Here is a 9,481-nt window from a genome sequence, read left to right on the forward strand (position 1 = left end):
TATCTGAAACCAAAAACAACAGAAAACAGCAACTGGCTCTTCGGCATCTCGTCAATAGGTTAGTGCCGGAAAATGCATAATAATGATATATAATGTGTATAAAATATGTGAGTATCATCATAAAAGTAGCATGGAACATAAGAAATTATAGATACGTTTGAGACGTATCAAGCATCCCCAAGCTTAGTTCCTACTCGCCCTCGAGTAGGTAAACGATAACAAAGATAATTTCTGAAGTGACATGCTATCATAATCTTGATCAATACTATTGTAAAGCATATGAGATGAATGCAGCGATTCGAAGCAATGATGAAGATAATGAGTAAACAACTGAATCATATAGCAAAGACTTTTCATGAATAATACTTTCAAGACAAGCATCAATAAGACTTGCATAACAGTTAACTCATAAGCAATAAATTCTTAGTATAAAGCTTTGAAACAACACAAAGGAAGATATAAGTTTCAGCGGTTGCTTTCAACTTCAACATGTATATCTCATGGATAATTGTCAACATAAAGTGCAATAGGTAGACATGTAGGAATCAATGCACACAGTTTACACAAGTGTTTGCTTCTAAGATAGAAAGAAGTAGGTAAACTGACTCAACAATAAAGTAGAATAATGGCCCTTCGCAGAGGGAAGCATGGATTACTATTTTTGTGCTAGAGCTTTTCATTTTGAAAACATAGAAACAATTTTGTCAACGGTAGTAATAAATCAGATGTGTTATGTATAAGATATCCTATAAGTTGCAAGCCTCATGCATAGTATACTAATAGTGCTCGCACCTTGTCCTAATTAGCTTGGATTAACACGGATTATCATTGCATAACATATGTTTCAACCAAGTGTCACAAAGGGGTACCTCTATGCACTTTGTACAGAGGTCTAAGGAGAAAGTTCGCATTGGATTTCTCGCTTTTGATTATTCTCAACTTAGACATCCATACCGGGACAACATAGACAACAGATAATGGACTCCTCTTTAATGCATAAGCATTTAACAACAGATAATATTCTCATAAGAGATTGAGGATTTGTGTCCAAACTGAAACTTCCACCATGATTCATGGCTTTAGTTAGCGGCCCAATGTTCTTCTCTAACAATATGCATACTCAAAACATTTGATCATGAAAATCGCCCTTACTTCAGACAAGACGAACATGCATAGCAACTCACATGATATTCAACAAAGGTAAAAGTTGATGGCGTCCCCAGAAACATGGTTACCGCTCAACAAGCAACTTATTAAGTAATAAGACACATAAGTACATATTCTTCACCACGATAGTTTTTAAGGCTATTTTCCCATGAGCTATGTATTGTAAAGGCAAAGTATAGAAGTTTAAAGGTAGCACTCAAGTAATGTACTTTGGAATGGCAGATAAATACCATGTGGTAGGTAGATATGGTGGACACAAATGGCATAGTTTTTGGCTCAAGGATTTGGATGCACGAGAAGAATTCCTCTCAATACAAGGCTAGGCTAGCAAGGTTGTTTGAGGCAAACTCAAGTATAAAATGGTGCAGCAAGACTCACATATGAACATATTGTAAGTATTATAAGACTTTACATCGTCTCCTTGTTGTTCAAACACCTCAACCAGAAAATATCTAGACTTAGAGAGACCAATCATGCAAACCAAATTTTAACAAGCTCTATGTAATTCTTCATTAATAGGTGCAAAGTACATGATGCAAGAGCTTAAACATGATCTATGTGAGCACAACAATTGCCAAGTATCAAATTATTCAAGACATTATACCATTTACCACATGCGGCATTTTCCGTTTCCAACCATATATCAATGAACGAAGTAGTTCAACCTTCGCAATGAACATTAAGAATAAAGCTAAGAACACATGTATTCATATGTAACAGCGGAGCGTGTCTCTCTCCCACACAAAGAATGCTAGGATCCGATTTTATTCAAACAAAACAAAAATAAAAAACAAACAAACGCTCCAAGTAAAGCGCATAAGATGTGACTGAATAAAAATATAGTTTCACTAGAGGTGACCTGATAAATTGTCGATGAAGAAGGGGATGCCTTGGGCATCCCCAAGCTTAGATGCTTGAGTCTTCTTAAAATATGCAGGGATGAACCACGGGGGCATTCCCAAGTTTAGACTTTTCACTCTTCTTGATCATATTGTATCATCCTCCTCTCTTGACCCTTGAAACACTAGTAGGAAAAGCCTCATCAGTGGCGCACCAAAAAATGATTCTGTGGCGCATGGGCGGTGCGCCACAGAATTCTCGCCACAAAAATAAGGTTTCTGTGGCGCACTAGCCCATGCGCCACAGAAAGTCTTATTTCTGTGGCGCACCAGGGGTGGTGCGCCACATAAACTTATTTCTGTGGCGCACGGACGGTGGTGCGCCACAGAATTTTTTTTTGAAATTCAAAAAAAAATGGCGGCCAGATCTAGATCCGCCGATTTTTTTAATTTTTTTTGATATTTCGCTGGAAGAAGGTAGCCGGAGGTGGGTGCCGGAGGTGGGTGCCGGAGGTGGGTGGGTGGGTAAAGGAGGAGGATGGCCGGAGGAGGAGGTGGTAGTGGTAGTGGTGGTGGTGGTGGTGGTGGTGGAGGTGGTGGAGGAGGTGGTGGTGGAGGAAGAGGAGGTGGTGGAGGTGGTGGTGGTGGTGGTGGTGGTGGAGGTGGAGGAGGTGGTGGTGGTCACCGGAGGAGGAGGAGAAGGTGGTGGAGGAAGAGGAGGTGGTGGTGGTGGTCACCGGAGGAGGAGGAGAAGGTGGTCATCGTCGGAGTAGGTCGCCGGAGTAGGAGGAGGTCGGCCGGAGGAAGAGGTCGCCGGAGTAGGAGGCCGGCCGGAGGAGGTGGTGGTGGTGGTGGTGGAGGAGGCCGACCGGAGGAGGAGGTGGTGGTGGTGGTGGAGGAGGAGGAGGAGGAGGAGGAGAAGTAGAGGAGAAGTCCAAGGATGAGAAGTGAGGAGAAGTGAGGAGAAGTGGAGGAGTAGTGAGGAGAAGTGGAGGAGAAGTGAGGAGAAGTGGAGGAGAAGTGGAGGAGGGCGACAGAAAATTAAATTTTTTGACGTTAATTCTGTGGCGCATGGGCACTTGGTGCGCCACAGAATGTTTTTTTCTTTTTTCATATTTTGCAGCAAAAAAACTTTAACTGCCCGTAACTTTTTACTCTTTTCGAATTTGGGGATTCTAAAAATCTTGGAGTTACAAGTATCAACTTGGCCAGAGCCTCTACTAGCAACGGAGAGCATGCAAGAACATAAACAACATATATGATAGATTGATAATCAACTTGACATAGTATTCAATATTCATCGGATCCCAACAAACACAACATGTAGCATTACAAATAGATGATCTTGATCATGATAGGCAGCTCACAAGATCTAACATGATAGCACAATGAGGAGAAGACAACCATCTAGCTACTGCTATGGACCCATAGTCCAGGGGTGAACTACTCACACATCGATCCGGAGACGAGCATGGCGATGAAGAGACCTCCGGGAGATGATTCCCCTCTCCGGCAGGGTGCCGGAGGCGATCTCCCGAATCCCCCGAGATGGGATTGGCGGCGGCGGCGTCTCTGGAAGGTTTTCCGTATCGTGGCTCTCGGTACAGAGGGTTTCGCAATGAAGGCTTTAAGTAGGCGGAAGGGCGGAGTCGGAGGAGTCACGAGGGCCCCACACGCTAGGGCCGCGTGGGCCCAAGCCTGGCCGCGCCGCCCTAGTGTGGCGTCGCCTCGTGGCCCCACTTCGTATCTCCCTCGGTCTTCTGGAAGCTTCGTGGAAAAATAAGCCCCTGGGCGTTGATTTCGTCCAATTCCGAGAATATTTCCTTACTAGGATTTCTGAAACCAAAAACAAACAGAAAACAAGAATCGCCTCTTCGGCATCTCGTCAATAGGTTAGTGCCGGAAAATGCATAATAATGACATATAATGTGTATAAAACATGTGAGTATCATCATAAAAGTAGCATGGAACATAAGAAATTATAGATACGTTTGAGACGTATCAGGAAGCAAGTAGTCTAGGACGATAGATCTACTTTGTATAGTTTTTATGCATTCATATGTACTACTTTGAAAGTTTTTAACTATGTTGCAATTCAAAAAATGGGTCGCCTCGGTGGGAGCACACCCAGACGCAAACGGACGCGCGGATAAAATATGTCCGCGGGGTGACGCAAACGGACGCTCGCGACCACTTTTGGGCGTCCGAAATGCGTCGCCCCGCTGGAGATGCCCTAAGGAGCACTCGTGAAAAAAGGGCGGCTGGGAAACACGCCCATCCAATTATAGTATGTGCTCGAGTTGTGCTTGTTACTTGCGTCGAGTCTAGATGTGCTTGCTCCTAGGCGAATGCGTATTATACACTATATAAAAGTTGAACAGATTAGCGCGCTCTAAACGTTTCAGCTACTGTAGATGTACAATTTATCCATTCTTCTGTCCAGGCATTGCCTGACACGTAGCTCTTTTTTTTTCTCCATCACGGCAAGTTATTTTCCATCATTTTTTCTGGGGCAGCCAGGCAACCGGCTACCGGTTGGCAACCTCCCATCCTTCCTATTATTATCCATTACCTTCCGGTTAATTCGGTCTAGGCGGCGGATGGTCAAAGCGGTTCCCTCACGCATCTCTCATCCTCTCCCACGTTCTTCTCTAGGCCGGCGCATTCTTCTCCCTCTCCGGCCATTGTGCCCCCTACGGAGGCGGCCGGCAGCGTGGCGGAGGAGCTCAGAGCTTCCCCTCCTTCACGATGCAGATGGTGGCGAGGCCCTAAATCTACTGTCTTCGAAAACACCATGGGATGGCCCTGAGGATCATGTGCCACATGCTGGAGGGCTTCGCCGAGCTGTTCGTTGGCCACCATGGACACGGCCTGATGCGCCGCGCTGTGTTTTGACTAGAGGCGGCGCGGGGTGCCGGTGCGGGGCTTAAGTTGCAGGATTCGATGTTGGACGGGAGCACTGCCCAGTCGTTGAGGGATGCCGTGCGTAGCTGGATGTTGATGTGCCTCCTCTCCGGTGAGACTTCTTTTTCTTCCCTCTTATTAACTCCATTTCTAATCTATTCGTGGGCCTAGGTTCTTCTTTCTCCTCCATCTTATTGATTTTTATTTTATTTACATCTTTTTGTTCCCCTACGTGCTGGCCTAGGTTGTTGTGTTCTCAGCATCCATTCTAAGAGAGCAATTTATATTTGATTTCTGCATTCTTGAAACGATTTCTACCACCATTCAGATGAACTAATACTAATAATAATATATTTTGCAGGAAAACCAATAGGATAGCTACCTGGAGGCTTTCAATGAAGATCATTGTGTGTGTCGCTTGAATCCAGGAGTACAGGGATCAGGCTACCCAACAAAATATGTTGAAGTTGGACTTCATTTTTATTACCGAGAGGTACTTTCTTTCTAAATATTCAGACACTTCACTTAGCTATTATCACTTATAAACACAATGCCTACAATTAACTCAGAGTAAACACCTATGTTGTTTCACGACAAACACCCCTGCATATTGGCTTATTGCACTTATATTTGAACTGACTGATTTTCCGAAATGTAACCAACCAATGCTAGATTTCCATCTGTCGTACTATTGCTTGCTAACATAATTATTTGTTCTCCAAGAATTGTGACTTAACTGATGTTTCAGGGCAACACAATGAAAGACTGTATGCCATCCAATAAAATATACAGGTTCAGATAACAACTACAGGAAGTTGGATCTACAATTTTGAGTCTTTTATTGTCGCTGCAGCGCGGAACGAATCCAAGACAATAGATCATAAATATAGGATCAAGATTGCTCAACTTACTACAAAGGTCATACAAGCCATTCTAGAGCCTGAAGACTTTCCTATGTTCATGTATAACGCGAAATCATTTGATATTCTACGGTCACGCACATGGACAACAACGTTCTATCGGGCTTTCAGTGAATACAAGCCTGTAAGTTTCATATTAATTTGTCTGCTTTTTATGTCCACTCAATTCTCTCTTTTTTTCTACCAATTTCAGATGTTGCTTGACTCATGATAATTATTAGTGGATATCACTCCGTCAAATACGAATCAACAGCCAAAGAGGCATGTTCACTTAAAGATGTTAGGTATGGCTTTTGCAATATGTAGCAATACTTCAGCGGCCCATTATGAAACTGCATGCATACTTCTATTTTACATCTTTGTTAAGCGGTAAACGCAAGCACCTTCCCTCGATATATTGCAAGCTATTAGTGATGTTGTACATAAAGGGCTATAGAGTATGATTTGGATTGCTGTTGCAAATTTCTACCTCAAAAGATACTTTGTTAGTCCTAGCTTTGCTTTCGCCTTGCAATTTTGCATCTCCTAGAATAATATGTTTGTCCTCATCTCAGGACCTTAAAACCAATACAAAAATTATCAGGTTATGTCGGCATATGATTCTCACTTCAGTTTTCCAGTTTATGAATTTCTGTAATTTTGATTATTCTTTGTTGCTCAACTTTTGAAGAGCATAACGATTGCAACTATTTTAATAGTTGTTGGTGTTCTACGTCTATTGCTGCACAGCTGCAGAGCATGTCTTCTGTCATTTTCAATGTAACTTAAAGAAGAGATCAAGGATAAAGGTTTTGTACACCTGGTTATTGTACATACTGCACCGCTATTCTTCTTAACTTAAACTGTGGCTGGACCCTATTCACTGAAACAACTATATTGATACATTTCTCCATTTACCTTTCTAAGAATGTTTTTCTTTTATTATATTGCAGGAAACTTGCTATGAGCATCCTTCAGTATTAGTTTCCCCACAAGATCAAATGTGCAATGAATCACATCAACGGGGGGAAATATTAGATGATATTAGTCTTAACGTGGTACTATACTACCACTCCTTATGTATTAAATTTACAAACTTCGACATTTTGTTCCATTGGTTGACAGGAATGTGTCCAGTTGAGGGGCAGCTCAGGCTGGGTTTCAGCCTATTGGTGGTCCTGCTATTGGTGATCTTTTTGCCTAAATTGATTGGTATGCAACTACCGATTTTGCATCTCCTTCAAAGAACTCTGCTATCTGGAGAGATCGTTCAGCCGTAGACATAGCCGCCTTCGTTTAGATAAAGGAACAACATAGCCAGTACTCTATGCTCTGTACCTTTCTGGTTAGTGTTCTCAAAGTATCTATGTGTTATTGTATATAGTTGCAAACAATGAATATATTCTTTTATTTCATCTTCTGTATCTCCATGCTTTTTATAATACTTGCCTAAAGCTGATGAACTTTTCATAATCTATTCCTACATAAGCTTATTGATTGATATTTCTACATGTTATCGAATGGTCTGCTATTCTTAATATGTGTACCTCATGGGCCAAGCTGTAAGCGAGTTGCCATATGGATCCGTGTATATACAATTTTTTCTACTCATCCCTGGAAATAGTAAGACAGCTTTGCTGGAGTGATTTTGTGGTTAATAAGGTTAATTCACAAGGTTCAACGAGCATTGCTTATTTCCTAGGAAATGCCCCATTGCTTTATTTTGCGGGAATTGAAACTTACCCTTGCCAGCTGAAAGTGTTATTAAGAAGCAACCATGACAGTAGAACAAAGAACAATGCACATCATGGTCACAACCATGAAATTAACAGGTAAACGCATATCAATAGTAGTCTCATAAATTGTTGATAAAGCTTTTTTACAAGGTGAAAATTTGAAGTACACATGACCATATTCGATAATCCAAGCATACCCTAATAATATCTAGCCATACTAGAAACATTAGCACCTATCTCACATAAGCGTAGCATTCGATCAAATTTACGGACAGTGTGCAGGGAAGTGATATCAACATGGCTGAACTCCACTTCCCATAGTTAGCAAACATAAATTGTGTATCATGGTCTTTTCAGTTTCCTTAGCGATGATTTCTATTTTAATCTTTGCATTGCGTTTTGCAGCAGTAAACATGAACAATATGTAGTCATAGTTACACATATTAGTCAGAATAACTACATAGGGCAAAGCAACATACCAGTTATACTGAATTCAATCCGCGCTTGCTCCAGTAATACTCCTCGCAGTTGGATCCAGCCATCCCTCATTCGCGCAGCTTCCAAGCGCCTCGTGCCGCCACCTAGGCCAGTGCATCCTGCTCCACCCGGAGCCGACCCGGCTGCCTCCCCTGCGACTCCCGCTCCCCTAACTGCATCACCCTCCTCATCTCCGTACAGTGGAGAAGCTCGATCCGCGCGACGGCCAATGCAGACCAGCTGCAGCGCGATGTAGCCGACCTCGATGCAGCTCACGGCGTCGGCCGGGAGCTGGGGGCTGGTCAGCTCCTCCTGCGAAGAAGGGGACTACGAGCTCCTCGGTGGCGATGTTCCGGCGCGGTGGCCTCGACGCGGACATGGAACTGATGCTTGCCGACTTGGTCATCCACTGGCTGATCCGTGGCGCAGGGGACAACAAGCTCAAGCAGGTGGTACTGCTGGAGCTGGCGGCCGGGCGCGCGCACGAGCATGGAGCTATGCCAATGGACAGCGGGTGAGGAGAAGGCCCGCAAGCGTGCTGACGCGGCGCTGCAGGGGGAGATGGAAGGATGGGCCAAGAAACGCTGGCGAGCTGCCTGAGGCTGGGTTGGACGCGGAGTGGGGAGGCGGGGCTGCACCGGAGTGGGGAGGCCGGGGGGCAGTCGTCAAATTTGGGGAAGAAGAGGAATCGGAGGAACGAGACGGTGGACTGGTTATCCACATGTCTCCCATACTGTTGCCTGTTTGCCACTTGCCAGGCTCCCGTACTGACTACTCAAACCAATTCTTAGCAATACGCTCAGGCCAATCATACTGAGAAGTTTATGAAGCCTAAAGCGAAGGCAGTCATCAACATACAAATATCCTGATCACAATAGTCAGATTACACATGCTTCAAAACGAGAGACATTTTGTCACTTAATATCTCATGCAATAATAATCCAAACGTGAACAACTCACATCAGCATTATAAAAAAATTAGCACTGAACTGTAAATAATAGTGCTTGCCAGTTATAAATGCCAACAGATCAATAGCACGGGCGCGGCGTGCCGCCGCGCTATTGCCTCCTAGTATACACATTATAGGGCTGCAACATTATACCATGACAAGACAGTGATGACTCCGATTAAAATTAGCTACAATGATGAAGGGCAAAGGCAATAAAGTGTAAACATTTTTAGAAAACAGAAATTAAGCGGACGTCTATAAGCCGTAGCAACGCACGGACATTCCACTAGTAGTGCTAGTATTCCTAAAACCGAAACAAATACATCACCCGATGGCTTCTGTGTTTAACGGGACACGGCCCAAAACTGCTCACTCCCTTAGCGATGACTATTAAGCTGCGCAATGAGCGATAAACGCACGCTCTCCAACTTGTATTTTGCTGAACAGGTACGTACGTGCTTTCTAAAATCAGGGAGTTTACACCGAGCCCAAAACGTTCAGCCCAATCA

At 43.6% G+C, this 9,481-nt stretch overlaps 1 long non-coding RNA gene across 2 annotated transcripts; it reads left to right on the forward strand.

The window, feature by feature from the left end:
• Nucleotides 1-4,476: 4,476 nt before the first annotated feature.
• LOC127305178 (uncharacterized) lies at nucleotides 4,477-7,251 on the forward strand. 2 transcript variants are annotated; one of them, XR_007853725.1, is made up of 3 exons: nucleotides 4,477-5,022; nucleotides 5,272-5,403; nucleotides 5,659-7,251. It is a non-coding gene; the product is annotated as an uncharacterized lncRNA (long non-coding RNA). The 2 variants fall into 2 exon arrangements; XR_007853726.1 differs by having other exon boundaries at nucleotides 5,272-7,251.
• Nucleotides 7,252-9,481: the final 2,230 nt, after the last annotated feature.

The sequence above is a fragment of the Lolium perenne genome, chromosome 6 (genome assembly GCF_019359855.2).
Source record: "Lolium perenne isolate Kyuss_39 chromosome 6, Kyuss_2.0, whole genome shotgun sequence".
NCBI lineage: Eukaryota > Viridiplantae > Streptophyta > Magnoliopsida > Poales > Poaceae > Lolium > Lolium perenne.